Here is a 22217-nt window from a genome sequence, read left to right on the forward strand (position 1 = left end):
ACCGCTGCTGTTATTTCACTATTCCTAATGCTATAAAACTATTGCTACTGATAAACTCTTGCGAGCAAGTCTGTTTCCAGGTGCAGCTGAATTGACAACTCCGCTGTTAAGGCTTACAAGTATTCTTTGTCTCCCCTTGTGTCGAATCAATAAATTGGGTAATACTTCTCTCGAAGACTGTTGCGATCCCCTATACTTGTGGGTCATCAAGAACCTAAGGTCCTACTCAAGAGACGATGATATGATCCTCTAAATATATGGTTTGCCTAGGAATTTCTACCTTGGTATCTTATGTAGCTTGTTCTTCTGGAATTATGATAAACCTGCATCTTGTGGTATGCCTCCACCTCCTAGCTTCTTCATATAGATCCTAGCTAATGTATGGAGTGGCTCTATGTGTTGGTTTCCTTATATCATGCTACAAGATGATCAAATGGATGAAGGGTGTGGCTGCTTTTATAGGCTTGGGCAAGGTCTAGTATCATGACACATAGGTGGGTGACTCTTGTTTTGATTTGATGAGTAAGATGCTTGGTTGTCATGCCCTCATCCATAGCAATCCTTTGAGCATGAGGTGGCAAGTCTTGGGATGCAAGTCATGTAGATATTTTCATCCTATGTGGCATGATCATTATCCTCTCCCATGATTTATATTTGGATAGCCAAGTAGCATTTGTTACTAAATGTCTTGTGGATGGTTTTATTACTGTGGATGAGTCACTATATCATATTTGATTGGATTTATTTTATAATATTGGTCAAAAGGTCAAGGTTGAAGGTTATTCCTCTTTTTGGATAGTTGGTGTTTGATTTCACCAAGGCATGATCGTATGAGTTTCAAAATACTCATGGTTAGTTTTATTCAAATAGTTTGAACTATAATTCTTAATGTAAATGGATTTAGTTTTATGATATTCCATATAATTAATAAGTTATGATTAAAATAAGAATGTGTGGCCTTTATGCACTTTAGACCTTGTGATTTACTTTATTTATTAATAAGTTTTAGAAGTGAATTAAATTACACACAAAGGTAGTTGCTAACTTTTAAGTGTTAATAAGTTAGGGTTTGATTCTTAAAGAATGTGTTGTTGTAAGGAATACCATGTTGAGATCTTTTATAAGATCTTGTAGTTGACCCTTACTTAAGGTGTTGTTTGTCGTAAAGCTAATTCCATTTGATCTAACTCATAGATCAAATCATCTCTATCCAAAACAAGGTTTTAACAAATATCACAGTGAAGTTTATAGTGCTTGACTTGATGATCTACTTCAATTCCAGCAAGTCAAGTGAAACTTCACTTACTGTGGTAAGTTTTATTTGAAAGCGCGAAAATTACCCGGATTTTCTATGCATGAATGCAATGCACACTTTGGTGTTCTCTCATTTATAGCCTCTAAACCTGGGATATTACAGCCTCTCCCCCTTAAACTGAACTTCGTTCCGAAGTTCGAACGCTCTCTTGTTTCGGAATGTGAAACTGACTTGAACAAATCACAATCTCCTCCAAACTCCATGGTGATCTCCTTAGATATAATTGGATATGTCCCTTGTCCAAATCCTTCCTGGAGTCTTCTGATGTGTGGCATTGATACTTTCTTTAATTCTATGATTTCTTCCAACACTCTAAGCTTATAGTCTTGCTACCCAAAGATCCTTGGATTAAGACATTTTATGATGCTAACAAAGTTTAATAATGATTGTGGCAACAACTTCCTATCTAGGTACCCAAAACTTGGTTCTATCAACTGCGGTGATCCAAATCTTAATTCTAAAAGATTTGTTCAAGGTAAGATATTGTTTTCCCTTACTACCATAACTATAGTAATGGTACTTGGTAAGGTATTTACAACAGACATGGTCCTGGTGGTTTATTCCTACGAATGGATTGGACTCATTTAGTCCACCCAATCATGGCTTCTGGTTTAAATTAATGGTCCTCCTTTAAGTTTCTTTAGGTTCCATGAAAGGAATCTTTCTAATAGGCTTATGTTTTGGTATGGGAAAACTCCTTCAGTCTTTTATCTTCTTAGGAATCTTTCTAATAGGCCTTGATTGATTTGATGAGTAAGATGCTTGGTTGTCATGCCCTCATCCATAGCAATCCTTTGAGCATGAGGTGGCAAGTCTTGGGATGCAAGTTATGTAGATATTTTCATCCTATGTGGCATGATCATTATCCTCTCCCATGATTTATATTTTGATAGCCAAGTGGCATTTGTTACTAAATATCTTGTGGATGGTTTTATTACTGTGGATGAGTCACTATATCATATTTGATTGGATTTATTTTATAATATTGGTCAAAAGGTCAAGGTTTAAGGTTATTCCTCATTTTGGATAGTTGGTGTTTGATTTCACCAAGGCATGATCATATGATTTTCAAAATACTCATGGTTAGTTTTATTCAAATAGTTTGAACTATAATTCGTAATGTAAATGGATTTAGTTTTATGATATTCCATATATTTAATAAGTTATGATTAAAATAAGAATGTGTGGCCTTTATGCACTTTAGACCCTGTGATTTACTTTATTTATTAATAAGTTTTAGAAGTGAATTAAATTACACACAAAGGTAGTTGCTAACTTTTAAGTGTTAATAAGTTAGGGTTTGATTCTTAAAGAATGTGTTGTTGTAAGGAATACCATGTTGAGATCTTTTATAAGATCTTGTAGTTGACCCTTACTTAAGGTGTTGTTTGTTGTAAAGCTAATTCCATTTGATCTAACTCATAGATCAAATCATCTCTACCCAAAAAAAGGTTTTAACAAATATCACAGTGAAGTTTATAGCGCTTGACTTGATGATCTACTTCAATTCCAGCAAGTCAAGTGAAACTTCAGTTACTGTGGTAAGTTTTATTTGAAAGGGCGAAAATTACCCGGATTTTATATGCATGAATGCAATGCACACTTTGGTGTTCTCTCATTTTATAGCCTCTAAACCTGGGATATTACAGCCTCTCCCCCTTAAACTGAACTTCGTCCCGAAGTTCGAACGCTCTCTTGTTTCGGAATGTGGAACTGACTTGAACAGATCACAATCTCCTCCAAACTCCATGGTGATCTCCTTAGATATAATTGGATATATCCCTTGTCCAGATCCTTCCTGGAGTCATCTGATGTCTGGCACTGATACTTTCTTTAATTCTATGATTTCTTCCAACACTCTAAGCTTATAGTCTTGCTATCCAAAGATCCTTGGATTAAGACATTTTATGATGCTAACGGACTTTAATAATGATTGTGGTAACAACTTCCTATCTAGGTACCCAAAACTTGGTTCTATCAACTGCGGTGATCCAAAACTTAATTCTAAAAGATTTGTTCAAGGTAAGATATTGTTTTCCCTTACTACCATAACTATAGTAATGGTACTTGGTAAGGTATTTACAACAGACATGGTCCTGGTGGTTTATTCCTACGAATGGATTGGACTCATTTAGTCCACCCAATCATGGATTCTGGTTTCAATTAATGGTCCTCCTTTAAGTTTCTTTAGGTTCCATGAAAGGAATCTTTCTAATAGGCTTATGTTTTGGTATGGGAAAACTCCTTCAGTCTTTTATCTTCTTAGGAATCTTTCTAATAGGCCTTGATTGATTTGATGAGTAAGATGCTTCGTTGTCATGCCCTCATCCATAGCAATCCTTTGAGCATGAGGTGGCAAGTCTTGTGATGCAAGTTATGTAGATATTTTCATCCTATGTGGCATGATCATTATCCTCTCCCATGATTTATATTTGGATAGCCAAGTGGCATTTGTTACTAAATATCTTGTGGATGGTTTTATTACTGTGGATGAGTCACTATATCATATTTGATTGGATTTATTTTATAATATTGGTCAAAAGGTCAAGGTTTAAGGTTATTCCTCATTTTGGATAGTTGGTGTTTGATTTCACCAAGGCATGATCATATGATTTTCAAAATACTCATGGTTAGTTTTATTCAAATAGTTTGAACTATAATTCGTAATGTAAATGGATTTAGTTTTATGATATTCCATATATTTAATAAGTTATGATTAAAATAAGAATGTGTGGCCTTTATGCACTTTAGACCCTGTGATTTACTTTATTTATTAATAAGTTTTAGAAGTGAATTAAATTACACACAAAGGTAGTTGCTAACTTTTAAGTGTTAATAAGTTAGGTTTTGATTCTTAAAGAATGTGTTGTTGTAAGGAATACCATGTTGAGATCTTTTATAAGATCTTGTAGTTGACCCTTACTTAAGGTGTTGTTTGTTGTAAAGCTAATTCCATTTGATCTAACTCATAGATCAAATCATCTCTACCCAAAAAAGGTTTTAACAAATATCACGAGTGAAGTTTATAGCGCTTGACTTGATGATCTACTTCAATTCCGGCAAGTCAAGTGAAACTTCGATTCATTGTGGTAAGTTTTATTTGAAAGGGCGAAAATTACCCGGATTTTATATGCATGAATGCAATGCACACTTTGGTGTTCTCTCATTTTATAGCCTCTAAACCTGGGATATTACGGCCTCTCCCCCTTAAACTGAACTTCGTCCGAAGTTCGAACGCTCTCTTGTTTCGGAATGTGGAACTGACTTGAACAGATCACAATCTCCTCCACACTCCATGGTGATCTCCTTAGATATAATTGGATATATCCCTTGTCCAGATCCTTCCTGGAGTCATCTGATGTCTGGCACTGATACTTTCTTTAATTCTTTGATTTCTTCCAACACTCTAAGCTTATAGTCTTGCTATCCAAAGATCCTTGGATTAAGACATTTTATGATGCTAACGGACTTTAATAATGATTGTGGTAACAACTTCCTATCTAGGTACCCAAAACTTGGTTCTATCAACTGCGGTGATCCAAAACTTAATTCTAAAATATTTGTTCAAGGTAAGATATTGTTTTCCCTTACTACCATAACTATAGTAATGGTACTTGGTAAGGTATTTACAACAGACATGGTCCTGGTGGTTTATTCCTACGAATGGATTGGACTCATTTAGTCCACCCAATCATGGCTTCTGGTTTAAATTAATGGTCCTCCTTTAAGTTTCTTTAGGTTCCATGAAAGGAATCTTTCTAATAGGCTTATGTTTTGGTATGGGAAAACTCCTTCAGTCTTTTATCTTCTTAGGCTTTGATTGTCCTCTGATATCTTTTTCATCAACTTCATCATCTTAGACTTACTTGAGCTATGTTACTTCTGAGTAATTATCAATTACCCGCTCAAGTTAGGGTCTAATCCTTACTTCTTCGAGATATGAACCTTGTCTTCTGGTTTGACATTCTCCTGAGATTACTATTATATGGATACTTTCCAACAACCTTATGAAAATAAAATCGGACTTCCTCTCAGTTCAGACCTTCTTCTTGGTCCATCATACTCCAAATATTAAATCTTGATACTTCTCATTCAGCCTTCCTCTCCCCCTTGGATTTTACTAATGATTTTCAAGCTTCTTTTCTTCTAATCATTAAACTCCAAGGTTAGAAAATTGGTTTTGATTTTCCTTATTGGTGATATGTTTCTTGGGTCTCATGAAGAATTCTTATTGTGTATCCACACAATTGTGGGTATCCGATATGAATCCTCCGACTAAATGTTTACCAGCTGCGGAATCCCTCTTTCCTTTAGAGTGAAGAAATGATTAAGCTACGGACTATCTGATACCAGATATGGCTTATCTGATACCAGATGCGAATACTTTTATGGTTCTATTCAACATCTACCTACCAGCTGCGGATACTTTTATAGTTTTAGTTAAGATTTACCTTACTTCAAATGATTTCTCTTCATGTTTATCCTATATCAGCTATGGTCTTATTATAACAGCTGCGACTTCACTTGTCCATTTTCCTTCTTCTAGGGTTTGTTTTGCAAGAGAACCACTTGTTGACACTATAAAGATAGTATCTTCAGTGACTTCAATTACATTCCCTTCTTCCATAATGAATATGGCTCCACTTCTACTGCTCCATATTCACTATTTTTCTCACTTTCATGGTACTTCCATGTTGAAGTACTCCTTTATTGAGGATGAAAGTGAGTTTTGATTTGTCCTACCTTCAGATTGTTGTGGTTGCTTCCCACAATTTACTTCCTTCTTTTAATGAACCTTCATCTTGACTTCAAAATCTTCAGAATTCATCACTTCCTCACACGAATATCTTTACCCTCTAGACCTATAACATCAAGTAAGAGCTTGATATTGCAACATGCATTTGCATATCAAAGTCAAACTTCATGTATGGATCTAGTCAAACAATGAAAATCCAATAAAATCCAAGAAGATCTAGCTTTGTGCTTATAATACACATCTTTATATGCCTGAATATAATAGTTGGGTAAAACATCCCTAAACATCAGGCTCAGATGTGTAGTATATAACACCACATAAGATAGGTTTAGGTTGTGATACTTAGCACATATATATGGATTCCTACTATTTGTCTCAATATTTACCTCGATTGCTCACTTGGAATCAAATAAACTTGAGCAAACTGGTCTAGGATAGTTGTGGTTGACCTAATTTCCTTGGAAAGCACTACCTTAGCTTCCATTCAACTGAAAACTAACCTCACATGATTTTCTCGAGACTATAACATGGCTACTCTAAGCACATAATTGTTAGAGTTTATCACATATAACTCCAGGGTTTCTCTATAAGCTATGCTCTAATAAAGCCTTCTTCAGACTATGGACTATGGTTCTAGCATACTTGGCATAGTTGCCATGGTTTTAAGGCCTAATTTTTTGAACTCTTCCTTAAAATCTTACTCCTTATCATATTCTTGTTAACTCACTCATGATGTTCTACTCCATCACATCATGACTCTCAAGTGAATCATATATGATTACCAACTCTACCATGTAAAAGTAGACTTATATAAGTCCTATCACTCTTCCTTACCTCCCATGATTGACTCATCATAGGTCTATACTACCTCATACAACTTATCTTCATTACTTAATATCAGTCATGTGGAATTTTAAATGACTCTTACTTAACCATAACTTGCATTGGTATACTTCTTCCAATAGGATATCTTCCTTATGGTTGTATCCTCTCTTTGGACTACCATGTGTTGCATACCAACTGTGGTTTACTACCACCCATTATCTTAAGCTCCAATGGTGTTCTATTTATTTCGAATGAAGCAAGATAACTAATCAACTTTTCTTAAGAAAGATAGATAAGAAAAATTGACTCAAATGTGTCAGGATTATTCTCAAATGAATACCCATCTCAAGTCATAAGAATAGTTGGTTTAGCTAAGACCACTTCCTATAGACACTACCAAACCTATAGGTCTCCTTTAAAGGGTTTTAATCCTAGGGTCAAAGCATTTGCTCTGATACCAGCTGTGGTGACACAACATACCACTACATGGTGTAGTACGCACGTCGTTGACATAACACAAGTGAAACACCGTTCCACTCATATTACATCCCTCAGAGTGCTACAACAGAAACATAGGCGAGTCCAAGGTATGTCTATAGAAGAATACACAAACTATTTACAGAAGATCAACACAGCCTTCTACTTTACAGTGAGGTAAAACATCAAATAAAGCTCCAGAAGAACGACTCGTAGTTTAACTTATTGCTAACCCAAGCTTAAGAGCTACTTAGCTTCCTATAGAACTCTAGCTACTTAGGTGCTAGGATTAGGAAAAAGTTCCCTTCTATTACTAGTCTAAGTTTCCACTCTAGTTGATGCAGAAGTTGACTCCATTGACTTATTTGATTTGTTCTCACCTATACCATTAAGGTAGACCGTTCCAAACCATTCATGTGCCTTGTCCTATACACCATAGATAGACCGATCCGGAAAACCCTTACAATCCTTCATAGACCTTTAATAAGTCTGCCCTCTCCTGTATCTAATGGTAGACCGTGACGGACCACTGTCCCACCTTTACCAAAGATAGACCGATACAGGCAACCCTTATCACTAGTCCGTTGATATGCGAGAGGGAAAATATACAGCTAACTTCCCCAGAGCCATTATAGATCTTATGGTTAACGCGATATGTACGGCGCTAGAATCACTAGATAGCATTGGTAATTAGTCCTAGATGAGTAGAACCCTTGCAATGGAACCTCCACCAATCAGCTCATACCATGGTTCCATTGACCACCACATAGTCATATTCATAATTGTAAAATAATATTTTGATTTTCAATGTAGGAGTGATAAGTATAGTACTTTGCATATAGTTTGATAAAAATAATCAAATGGCATGAGCAAGCGATGAACTTGCCTTTCTTGACTGCAAGATTATGCAGGCAAAAGCTTCGATACGTGATAACTCCAAATTCTGAAATACCATCATCATCCGGTAAGGACAATGTTTAAAGAACTGGCAAAGATGATATAATGCATAGTATGAGATGCAATCGTCCCGAGCGTAACCTAACCTCGATAAGTTAGGATGGATGAGTTGTAAAGATTTCTTTAGGGTGTGTTGCACTTTTAGGATGGTTCTCAAACAAGGTTCTTATTAGGGTGGGTGATATTATAGTATAAATGATGTCTACGGGTGCTTCTATTCTTGTAGACAGTGTTGGGCCTCCAAGAGCAGATGTTTGTAGAACAGCAGCAAGTTTTCCCTTAAGTGGATCACCCAAGGTTTATCGAACTCAGGGAGGAAGAGGTCAAAGATATCCCTCTCAAGCAACCCTGCAATCACGATACAAGAAGTCTCTTGTGTCCCCAACACACCTAATACACTTGTCAGATGTATAGGTGCACTAGTTCGGCGAAGAGATAGTGAAATACAAGTAATATGGATGAGTATGAGTGGTAATAGCAATCTGAATAAAATATGGCAGCGAGTAAACATGCAACAAAATAGTAAACAAACGGAGATTCGATGCTTGGAAGCAAGGCCTAGGGATCATACTTTCACTAGTGGACACTCTCAACATTGATCGCATAATAAATAACTCATATGTGCTACATACACTCTTTTGTTGGATGACAAACACCAGTCGTTGTGTAGGGCTACAAGAGCACCTCAATGCCGGAGTTAACAAGCTCCACAACATTCGACATTCATATTCAAGTAAACTTAGAGCATAATAGATCATTGCAAAATAAACCAAGAACTAACATAGCGCACACATTGTCCACATTACACTATGAAGGAGGAATAGATCACATCAATACTATCATAATGATAATTAACTCCACAATCTACAAGAGATCATGATCATAGCCTACGACAAGAACCACACGGTGCACACACTAGTCACCTTTACACCATGCGGGAGGAATAGACTACTTTAATAACATCACATGAGTAGCACACAACTAGTAGCGATACAAAGCTCATCATATGGATCTCAATCATGTAAAGCAGCTCATGAGATCATTGTATTGGAGTACAGAGAGAGAGATTAACCACATAGCTACGGTAGAGCCCTCAGCCCCGAGGGAGAACTACTCCCTCCTCATCATGGGAACAGCGATGGCGGTGAAGATGGCGGTGGAGATGGCTTCGGGGGCAATTCCCCGTCCCGACGGCGTGCCGGAACGAGACTTCGTCCCCCGAATCTTGATTTCGCGATGGCGGCGGCTCTGGAAGGTTTTCTCGGGTTTCGTCGAACGGGGTCGAGGATTTAGGTCAGGGACGACTAAATAGGCGAAGAGGCGGAGTCGGAGGGGCCACAGGGGGCCCACACACTAGGGCCCCCCCCCCCTTGGCCGCGCCGCCCTGTGGGGTGGGGCCCTCCTGGCTCCCCTCTGGCCCTTCTTCGGTGCTCTGGAAGCTTCCGGGAAAAATAGGATGTTGGGCGTTGATTTCGTCCGATTCCGAGAATATTTCCTTTCTAGGATTTCGAAACCAAAAACAGCGAGAAAACAGAAGCTGGCCCTTCGGCATCTCGTCAATAGGTTAGTTCCGGAAAACGCATAAATATGACATAAAGTATGCATAAAACATGTAGATATCATCAATAATGTGCCATGGAACATAAGAAATTATAGATACGTTTGAGACGTATCAAGCATCCCCAAGCTTAGTTCCTACTCGCCCTCGAGTAGGTAAACGATAACAATGATAATTTCTTAAGTGACATGCCATCATAACCTTGATCATACTATTGTAAGCATATGAGATGAATGCAGCGATCAAAACAATGGTAATGACATGAGTAAACAAATGAATCATAAAGCAAAGACTTTTCATGAATAGTACTTCAAGACAAGCATCAATAAGACTTGCATAAGAGTTAACTCGTAAAGCAATAATTTCATAGTATAGGTATCGAAGCATCAATAGGAAGATTAAGTTTCAGAGGTTGCTTTCAACTTGTAACATGTATATCTCATGGATATTGTCAACATAGAGTAATATAACAAATGCAATATGCAAGTATGTAGGAACCAATGCACAGTTCACACAAGTGTTTGCTTCTTGAGGTGGAGAGAAATGGGTGAACTGACTCAACATAAAAGTAAAAGAATGGCCCTTCGCAGAGGGAAGCATTGATTGCTATATTTGTGCTAGAGTTTTGATTTTGAAAACATCAAGAGAGTATAAAAGTAAATTTTTGAGAGGTGTTTGTTGTTGTCAACGAATGGTAGTGGGCACTCTAACCCCCTTGCCAGACCAACCTTCAAAGAGCGGCTCCCATTTTATTTTTATTTTTGGGTGGCACTCCTTCCAACCTTTGCTTTCACAAACCATGGCTAACCGAATCCTCGGGTGCCCGCCAACAATCTCATACCATGAAGGAGTGCCTTTTTATTTTAGTTTTATTATGATGACACTCCTCTCCACCTTTGCTTTCTCAAGCCATGGCTAACCGAATCCTCGGGTGCCGACCAACAATCACATACCATGGAGGAGTGTCTATTTTTGAAATATTATGAAGGTTAATTAATTTGGGACTGGGAATCCCATTGCCAGCTCTTTTTGCAAAATTATTGGATAAGCGGATGAAGCCACTAGTCCATTGGTGAAAGTTGCCCCACAAGATTGAAAGATAAACACCACATACTTCCTCATGAGCTATAAAACATTGACACAAATAAGAGGTAATAACTTTTGAATTGTTTAAAGGTAGCACTCAAGCAATTTACTTTGGAATGGCGGAGAAATACCATGTAGTAGGTAGGTATGGTGGACACAAATGGCATAGTGGTTGGCTCAAGGATTTTGGATGCATGAGAAGTATTCCCTCTCGATACAAGGCTTAGGCTAGCAAGGTTATTTGAAACAAACACAAGTATGAAGCGGTGCAGCAAAACTCACATAAAAGACATATTGTAAACATTATAAGACTCTACACCGTCTTCCTTGTTGTTCAAACTCTTTACTAGAAATTATCTAGACATTAGAGAGACCAATTATGCAAACCAAATTTTAGCAAGCTCTTATGCATTTCTTCATTAATAGGTGCAAAGTATATGATGCAAGAGCTTAAACATGAGCACAACAATTGCCAAGTATCACATTATCCAGGACATTATACCATTACCACATGTAGCATTTCCCGTTTCCAACCATATAACAATTAACGAAGCAGTTTCAACCTTCGCCATGAACATTAAAAGCTAAGAACACATGTGTTCATACGAACCAGCGGAGCGTGTCTCTCTCCCACACAAGCATTTATTCAAACAAAAACAGAAACAAAAACAAACAGACGCTCCAAGTAAATTACATAAGATGTGACCGAATAAAAATATAGTTTCAAGAGAAGAAACTTGATAAATTGTCGATGAAGAAGGGGATGCCTTGGGCATCCCCAAGCTTAGACGCTTGAGTCTTCTTGAAATATGCAGGGATGAACCACCGGGGCATCCCCAAGCTTAGACTTTTCACTCTTCTTGATCGTAGTATATCATCCTCCTCTCTTGACCCTTGAAAACTTCCTCCACACCAAACTCAAAACAACTCATTAGAGGGTTAGTGCATAATCAAAGACTCACATGTTCAGAGGTGACACAATCATTCTTAACACTTCTGGACATTGCACAAAGTCTCTGAAAGTTAATGGAACAAAGAAATCCATCCAACACAGAAAAAGAGGCAATGCGAAATAAAAGGCAGAATCTGTCAAAACAGAACAGTCCGTAAAGACGAATTTTAAAATGGCACCAGACTTGCTCAGATGAAAATGCTCAAATTGAATGAAAGTTGCGTACATATCTGAGGATCACTCACGTAAATTGGCATAATTTTCTGAGTTACCTACAGAGAATTAGGCCCAGATTCGTGACAGCAAGAAATCTGTTTCTGCGAAGTAATCCAAATCTAGTATGAACCTTACTATCAAAGACTTTACTTGGCACAACAATGCAACAAAACTAAGATAAGGAGAGGTTGCTACAGTAGTAACAACTTCCAAGACACAAATATAAAACAAAAGTACTGTAGCAAAATAAACACATGGGTTATCTCCCAAGAAGTTCTTTCTTTGTAGCCATTAAGATGGGCTTAGCAGTTTTAATGACGTACTCGCAAGAAATAGTATTTGGAGCAAAAAGGAGCATCAAGAGACAAATTCAAAACAAATTTAAGCCTAGCATGCTTCCTATGCATAGGAATCTTGTACACAAATGAATTCATGAAGAACAAGGTGACAAGCAAAAGAGGATAAAACACGAGTAACTTCAAAATTCTCAACATAAAGAGGGGAAACTGAATATTATTAAGATGCATACAACCGTGTTTCCCTCTCTCATAATAACTTTCAGTAGCATCATTGATTAAATCTACAATATAACCATCACTTAAAACATTATTATCATGGTTCATATGCATAAAGGTATCATTATTTTTGATATAAGAGAAACTCTTCTCATTAATAGTAATTGGAGCAGGATCATTATTAAGAATTTGAACATGATAAACAAGTTGCATACTAGGGGAGTGGTTTTTGGCAAGCCCATCATAACTATGACAAGTTTCATAAGGATAATTGTAACATATGTCATATCCATCTCTATAGCGATTATCTAAACCAGAATATGTAATATCATCATTTTCACTAAAAGTAGAGGTCTCAAATATAGGATTTTCAAGCACAACATCCCCAAGCTTAGAGCTTTCAATATCATCATTTTAGGGGACATGAATAATGCTATCATCATTACTTTCATAATCAGTACCAAAGAGATTTCCAATATCAAAGATAGTGTGCTCTTCCAAATCATGATCACTAACATGGGTACAGGGCATAGGAAGATCATCATACTCAGATTTATTATCATAATAATCATTAGGCGCAACATACTTACGGTTACCTATTGTTACCTCATACACGCGGGGATATGCCGTTACTTCTTTCTCTTTATTCTCCTTCTTCTTCTTCTTCTTCTTCTTCGTTCCCTTCTTCTTCTTATTTTCCTTCTCCTCGTTCCCTTCTTTAGGAGGAAGAGGCTTGAAGGGTGGCTTGTCTGCATAACCTGATTTACTTTCAGAAACAATAGAAGAAACTTGGGAGGATCCCTCCTTTTCATTAATTAGTTGAAAACACACAGCGGTCCTATCATATTTTGGCAAGGTGTCATCTTCTAAAATATTTTTTATGTAAGTATTTGTATGGCTATTGTCAATGCAATAAGAAAAACACCCATGCAGGACATCATCAATATCAAGATCACTCATATGTAACAAAGAGATTTTTCTTGAGAGCTCTTCACACCACAAAAATAAAGTAAGTTCATCATGCTGATTAGGAGTAATTTCATCATCACAATACAAATTTGCAGCACTCATTGGGTTCAAATCATCATTGGAGGAGCATTGAAAATTAAAATGACCCACTTCATGGCAAACTTCACAAATAAGAGGATAGAGGGCACAAACTTTTTTACCAAGATCATCTAGAGTCCTAGCCCACTTTCTAGTTTTTTCATTAATATGGTGGATACAATATTCATCTTCAATTTGATTAATTCCACAAGGTCTATGCATTCCACAAAAATTAACATGCTTATAGGAAATAGCATTCTTAAGAGTTTGAGCATGCTTATTGCAATCATTAACAACAATTTCATTCTTCATGCAAGCCTCTTTAAAAGGTTCATGATACTTATCAAAATTCTTTTTAGGCAATTCAAAATGAGAAGCAAAGGCTTTATAAAGATTTGCAATAACTTGAGAGTCAAGACCATAGGTAGCACTCATATTTCGAAATTCATCAGTATCCATAAAAGTTTCAATGCATTCATAATCATAATTTATACCTGACTCTTTACCTTTGTCGTTCTCCCAATCTTCAGCGTTCTTCTGAATCCGATTAAGAAGGTCCCATTTAAACTCTTCTTTATTGCGCGTGAATGATCCAGAACAAGTAGTATCCAGCAAGGTTTTATCCTGAAAAGAAAGTCTTGCATAGAAATTATCAATGATAACATTACTAGGAAGCTCATGATTAGGGCATTTGAGCATTAAGGACTTCAATCTCTCCCATGCTTGGGAAATACTCTCTCCATCATGAGGCCAGAAATTATATATACGGTTTCGGTCTTTGTGAATTTCACTTGGAGGATAGAACTTGGAATAAAATAGAGGCACAATATCCTTCCAATCAAGAGAGCGCCCGTCCTTCAGCAGTTTATACCAATGCGCCGCTTCACCAGATAGCGACATAACAAATAATTTTTTCCTAACTTCATTCATTGAAATACCTGCACACTTGAATAACCCGCATAATTCATGCAAAAACAGTAAATGATCTTCAGGATGAACAGTTCCATCCCCTTCATAGCGGTTATCCATAACACGTTCAATAATTTTCATAGGTATTTTATAAGGAATACTTTCAGTAGGTGGATTTAAAATATCACAAGCATTATTAGAGTTATCGCATATGGGAGATAAAGTATTATCAGAGCAAATTTTCTCCCCTAAAGATGGGAGGCTAAAAAGATCACATAAACTAGCTTCCCCAAGCTTAGACTTCTCCATAGCATTAGAAGTAATTGCATTCATACTAATAACATTGCTACTAGCATGCAAATAAGGTTCCATAGGTTTTTTTAATTTTCGCATCAAACAATTCTAAATCAGGAAAAAGATTAAAAAGCTCAAGAATTTTTTTGTTGTTTTCCATTATGCCTAACTAATGAAAATAAAAACAAGAAACAAAAAGGTGCAATTGCAGGATCTAAAGGAAATAGCTTCGAGTACTTACAACGGCGCCGGAAAATAGCTTAGTAGCCGAGATCCGGAGTGTGAGTACCTTTTACCTTTCCTCCCCGGCAACGGCGCCTGGAAAATAGCTTGATGTCTACGGGTGCTTCTATTCTTGTAGACGGTGTTGGGCCTCCAAGAGCAGATGTTTGTAGAACGAGCAGCAAGTTTTCCCTTAAGTGGATCACCCAAGGTTTATCGAACTCAGGGAGGAAGAGGTCAAAGATATCCCTCTCAAGCAACCCTGCAATCACGATACAAGAAGTCTCTTGTGTCCCCAACACACCTAATACACTTGTCAGATGTATAGGTGCACTAGTTCGGCGAAGAGACAGTGAAATACAAGTAATATGGATGAGTATGAGTGGTAATAGAAATCTGAATAAAATATGGCAGCGAGTAAACATGCAACAAAACAGTAAACAAACGGAGATTCGATGCTTGGAAGCAAGGCCTAGGGATCATACTTTCACTAGTGGACACTCTCAACATTGATCGCATAATAAATAACTCATATGTGCTACATACACTCTTTTGTTGGATGACAAACACCAGTCGTTGTGTAGGGCTACAAGAGCACCTCAATGCCGGAGTTAACAAGCTCCACAACATTCGACATTCATATTCAAGTAACCTTAGAGCATAATAGATCATTGCAAAATAAACCAAGAACTAACATAGCGCACACACTGTCCACATTACACTATGAAGGAGGAATAGATCACATCAATACTATCATAATGATAATTAACTCCACAATCTACAAGAGATCATGATCATAGCCTACGACAAGAACCACACGGTGCACACACTAGTCACCTTTACACCATGCAGGAGGAATAGACTACTTTAATAACATCACATGAGTAGCACACAACTAGTAGCGATACAAAGCTCATCATATGGATCTCAATCATGTAAAGCAGCTCATGAGATCATTGTATTGGAGTACGAGAGAGAGATTAACCACATAGCTACGGTAGAGCCCTCAGCCCCAGGGGAGAACTACTCCCTCCTCATCATGGGAACAGCGATGGCGGTGAAGATGGCGGTGGAGATGGCTTCCGGGGGCAATTCCCCGTCCCGGCGGCGTGCCGGAACAGAGACTTCTGTCCCCCGAATCTTGATTTCGCGATGGCGGCGGCTCTGGAAGGTTTTCTCGGGTTTCGTCGAACGGGGTCGAGGATTTAGGTCAGGGACGACTAAATAGGCGAAGAGGCGGAGTCGGAAGGGCCACATGGGGCCCACACACTAGGGGGGCGCCCCCCCCTTGGCCGCGCCGCCCTGTGGGGTGGGGCCCTCCTGGCTCCCCTCTGGCCCTTCTTCGGTGCTCTGGAAGCTTCCGGGAAAAATAGGATGTTGGGCGTTGATTTCGTCCGATTCCGAGAATATTTCCTTTCTAGGATTTCTGAAACCAAAAACAGCAGAAAACAGCAACTGGCCCTTCGGCATCTCGTCAATAGGTTAGTTCTGGAAAACGCATAAATATGACATAAAGTATGCATAAAACATGTAGATATCATCAATAATGTGCCATGGAACATAAGAAATTATAGATACGTTTGAGACGTATCAATAAACAAGTGATATAATGCATCATAACAATCATACATACAAAGGAATGGTGGTTGGATAACAAATCAAGAGTAGTGGTCAGTTTTAAGTTCTACATGACATGGTTGATGATCCTTATATTATACTTCAAAAGAATAACTTTTGAAGAACATATATATTAAGAAATAATAAGTATTTCAAATAGGAACTATGGCTTCTATGGTTTGATTGACATTTGTACTTCAAAAGAATAACTTTTGAAGAACAGGTTAAATAAGAACAAGAACTACTATAAATAGGAGCTATGGGCTTCTAGGGTTTACTATTGGATTCATTTAGTTCTTTAATAGGGACTAGTTGGGTTCTTAAGTTGTATGGGTCTATATGTAGCAAGTTTTGGTAGGTTTATTACTATGGTTTCTCCTAAGCATTATATCAAAGGATGGTTATCAAGATGGTTCCATAAGTTAGCTATTAGGGTTTACTATGGCTTCACATTTGCTTTACTAAGTAATCTCTAATGGTTCCTAAGCTAGGTGGCTTATTATTTCCTAAGTAGGGTTTAGTTGAATAGGAGCATGTGATGTGAATTACTAGACAAGGTTAGTATTAGGGTTGATCACCATGGTTCTACTAGGTAATGATGGTTAAGATTGATTACAAAGGTGTGGTATATAGGAATGGTGATCAATGGTGTTAACATGATAGTAACAAGCTAGGGTTTGTTCCTAAGTGGCACTAGTGGATCATATAAGGTTTATTCAAAATATAAGAGATGAAATGATGGTATCATGTGAAGTGATTTTGTTTTATTTTTGTAGATCATGATCATGCATTCATTTGTTTCTTACTAGGGTTCTATAAGTATAGGTGAAGCTTGTTTGATCACATGTGATAAACAACTAGGGTTTTAGAGTTGATTTTAATGTGGGATGATCACATAAAATAATGGGATTAAGGTTCTTAGTTATAGTAGAACTAGGATTTCTAATTATGATACAATTCTTGAACTAATAATTGGCAATAGATTTAATGTGGTTAAGTATTTGAAATAAAGTTAATAATAAATTTAACATGCTATTAATTTTTAGAGGGTTTAAGAATTAAAACAATTACTAGTTAGGGTTTAATTAGAAACTAGGGTTATATAATTATTATTAGGTTCTAACATAATAACTTGCTAATTAAAGAATGTTTAAGTTAACAATTTTGAGCTACCAAAATAATATTGGCTTTTGGTATTTTCTTGCTTTATTATTATTTAAGAAAATAGAAAACAGTAATTTGCAAATTAGGGTTTTATGAAATTCTACTAATACTTTAGTTAATGAAAAGATGATTAAGAAAATGAATCTTAACATTTTATTTACTTACTGAATAGCTAATATGTAATTTTGAGACTTCACTAATTATTGAATTCAAATTGTATTTTAAAACAAATGAAAAGACATATTGAATAAAGGTAAAAATAAGTGAATTTTATTTTGACACACATTTTTATTGAGTAGGGTTTATTTTTGTGAGCATTTTGATATATTATTTATATTTTTCTGAGCAAGAATGAATTTTATTTATTTATTCAAAGTTTCAGATATTTATTGGTTTTTAATTAAATGGAAAATACTACTTGTTCCGATTCAGATCTAACCAAGACACTGATTGGTGGGGTCGTTGACTGGGTCAGTTGCCACGATGGCAACGACTAGTCAACAAGTGCTCGATATCCCACCGCCACGCTGGCGCCGCCGGTGGCCAAATTACGGCAGCGCTACGCTACAGAGCCTTCGGGGACGAACTACTGATGGTTTCCGAACGTCCTCGACACGCAGAAGATGCTAGTGGTGATGGTTTTGCAAGGGGATCATCGGAACTAGGTCCGGCGAGAGGTGCTGCGGCGGTGCTCTCTGGCCAACATGTAAACTAGGGCTACATGCCACGCCAGGAAGCGAAAGTATGCTCTAAAGATGCGTATGCTCACCCTAGTGATGATGGTGTGGTCGACTCCGGCGATTGTTGACGGAGACGGCGAGGAATTCGCCAATACCGGCGAGGTGTTGCGGAAGGGTCGACAAAATTGTCGGATTGAGGAGGCTGCAGCTCGATTCCTTCCTCCCAGATGCTCTACGGCGCCAGACGCTTCTTCTCGACCACGCGCTGGAGGCTGGGGTGACCTGTACCGCCGTGTTCTTCCTCGACACCGGCGACAAACTTTGGACGATGACGAGAGTCTGGGTGAGTTAGAGAGGGCATGGAGAGGTGGCGAAGAACAAGGACGACACGGTGATGCTTCGGATGTATTTATAGAGCCAGAGGAGGTCGGCATGGTCATTTCCACTCCGGCGATGGCTCGGATGTGGCGGCAATGTCGGCGAGGTTCTAGGCATCGATCTTGATTCCTTTTGGATAGGACGGACGCGACAAGAGTTAGGCGTGGCTCTGAGATGGTCTGCAGCGTCCAGGGTCATGCTTATCGCCATCGAGATCGTGGCTTACTGGCTCCGACGCGCTGTCGACGCCGGGGAAGAAGAAGAAAGGGGCTTCCCTCTTTGCACGATTTTTAAAGGAAACGAAACGGTACGCTGGTGTGGGCTGAGTTCGTTCGTGGGCTGGTTCTAGGCTGCGTTGGCCTGCTACGATGTTGGGCAAGGTAAGCCTTTCCCTCTCTTTCTCTATTTTCTCTTTTCTGTTTTTATTTACTGATTTGAATTTACTATTTGAATTCAAATTTGGATTCTGTTTTGTTTTGCAGGTTCTAAAATATTTGCGTATCAAGATAACTTGATAATCATGCTTACTACATGATTTTGTTGTTTAAACAAATATTGAATTTTGATTAGAGTGACACTTTTTGAGGTTTAATTAAAATGGAAATGGTTTAGATATTTATCTCAATTCCTTTTTAATTTAGGAACCAATTCTGTTTAAATGATTTGAAAATTTATAACATGTGCATGGTGAACCTATTATTAGGTTTAACTAATGTACTTAGCAATATTGATGGTTCATATCTATTTCAATTATGGCTAGGTTTAAATTAAATGGTGTTGAGAATGGGATGAGTTATGATTTTATGAGGACAACTATTTCTAAGGGTTTAAGAAAAGTGGTTGGCTTAACTCTATGTTAAATAATCTTACTTAGCAAATTTCTAACTTGAAATATTTAAAATAGATCCTAAGCTCATTGTGGTTAATTTACTTGCTAAGGGAATTATATTTTATAAAAACATTACTTTATTTGGTTAGCTAAACAAGTTCCTTGGAATGCAAAATAGAATTAGATATCTGGTTCACTCTACTCACTTAAATAGCATTTAAGCTTAGGTATATATGGCTTGGTTTATACTTGTGACCTATGATACACAAGTTAGGACATACTATTTTATGTGAAGTGGATCCCATATGAAATGGTTTAGGGTTTTGCATAAGCTTTATTACATTGAAATACAAATAGGCATGAGGTATGGAAGGGTTCTATTTATGATCCAAAGTGATCCTTGGATTGGAATTCAGCTGAGGTCTAGGGTTTTAGTTATGTTTCACTAATAGTATATGGCTCTCACCTCCAAGATTAAAGGTTGGTTTGAACAAGTAGGATTTAATACTACTCTAGTATTCTCTAGGATAGACATGGATATGGTTAGCATCTTCTAAATGTCTCTTTATAACCTAAGGTCCTACTCAAGAGATGATGATATGATCCTCTAAATATATGGTTTGCCTAGGAATTTCTACCTTGGTATCTTATGTAGCTTGTTCTTCTGGAATTCTGATAAACCTGCATCTTGTGGTATGCCTCCACCTCCTGCTAGCTTCTTCATATAGATCCTAGCAAATGTATGGAGTGGCTCTATGTGTTGGTTTCCTTGTATCATGCTACAAGATGATCAAATGGATGAAAGGTGTGGCTCCTTTTATAGGCTTGGGCAAGCTCTAGTATCATGACACATAGGTGGGTGACTCTTGTTTTGATTTGATGAGTAAGATGCTTGGTTGTCATGCCCTCATCCATAGCAATCCTTTGAGCATGAGGTGGCAAGTCTTGGGATGCAAGTCATGTAGATATTTTCATCCTATGTGGCATGATCATTATCCTCTCCCATGATTTATATTTGGATAGCCAAGTGGCATTTGTTACTAAATATCTTGTGGATGGTTTTATTACTGTGGATGAGTCACTATATCATATTTGATTGGATTTATTTTATAATATTGGTCAAAAGGTCAAGGTTAAAGGTTATTTCTCAATTTTGGATAGTTGGTGTTTGATTTCACCAAGGCATGATCATATGAGTTTCAAAATACTCATGGTTAGTTTTATTCAAATAGTTTGAACTATAATTCGTAATGTAAATGGATTTAGTTTTATGATATTCCATATATTTAATAAGTTATGATTAAAATAAGAATGTGTGGCCTTTATGCACTTTAGACCCTGTGATTTACTTTATTTATTAATAAGTTTTAGAAGTGAATTAAATTACACACAAAGGTAGTTGCTAACTTTTAAGTGTTAATAAGTTAGGGTTTGATTCTTAAAGAATGTGTTTTTGTAAGGAATACCATGTTGAGATCTTTTATAAGATCTTGTAGTTGACCCTTACTTAAGGTGTTGTTTGTTGTAAAGCTAATTCCATTTGATCTAACTCATAGATCAAATCATCTCTACCAAAAACAAGGTTTTAACAAATATCACAGTGAAGTTTATAGCGCTTGACTTGATGATCTACTTCAATTCTAGCAAGTCAAGTGAAACTTCAGTTACTGTGGTAAGTTTTATTTGAAAGCGCGAAAATTACCCGGATTTTCTATGCATGAATGCAATGCACACTTTGGTGTTCTCTCATTTTATAGCCTCTAAACCATTGCCAAAAACCAGCAAACCACCACCGCCATCGATGAAAATGTCAGGCTGGCTAAAGAAGATGGCGAGCGACCACGAGACGGGCTCGTTGTCTGTTGTGGATATACTTCATCGGTATGACAACGACGTAGAACAATTCTGGCAAGCCCAGGTTGCCCACAGATGGTGGATGGGCCTATGGCCTAACTGGGCAACCCAGTTACAGATGGACCAAGACGGAGAGTCCAAGTTCAGAAGCTCTAGCTGGATCTGACACCGCCTTAGCCGACCGGATCCGTACCGACATAGGTTAGAGGGATCCTTACATGTAAGGCAAGTTGTACCAATTAGGTTAGTGCTAGAAGAGTCCGACCTGGACTACTCCTTGTAAACCAGAGATCCTGGCGCCTTTATAAGCTGGATCCTGGGATCCCTTGAGGCAGAACCAACCTTCTCATTGTAACTATGCACTCCTTGCCCTTATAGTAAATTATAGTAGCATGTAGGATTTCGCCACTGTTGCGAGATTTGAAGCTGGGTAACTCGTGTGACCCCGTCCCGGAGACTCCTCGCCCTATGGCTCCCTCAAACCCCCCCCTCCGTGAGGATCCCCTCACCATAGTACAGTCGAATACACAACGACAATTAACGCCCACTATGGGGCCAATGGCGTA

The sequence above is a fragment of the Lolium rigidum genome, chromosome 2 (genome assembly GCF_022539505.1).
Source record: "Lolium rigidum isolate FL_2022 chromosome 2, APGP_CSIRO_Lrig_0.1, whole genome shotgun sequence".
In the NCBI taxonomy this organism is placed as follows: Eukaryota; Viridiplantae; Streptophyta; class Magnoliopsida; order Poales; family Poaceae; genus Lolium; species Lolium rigidum.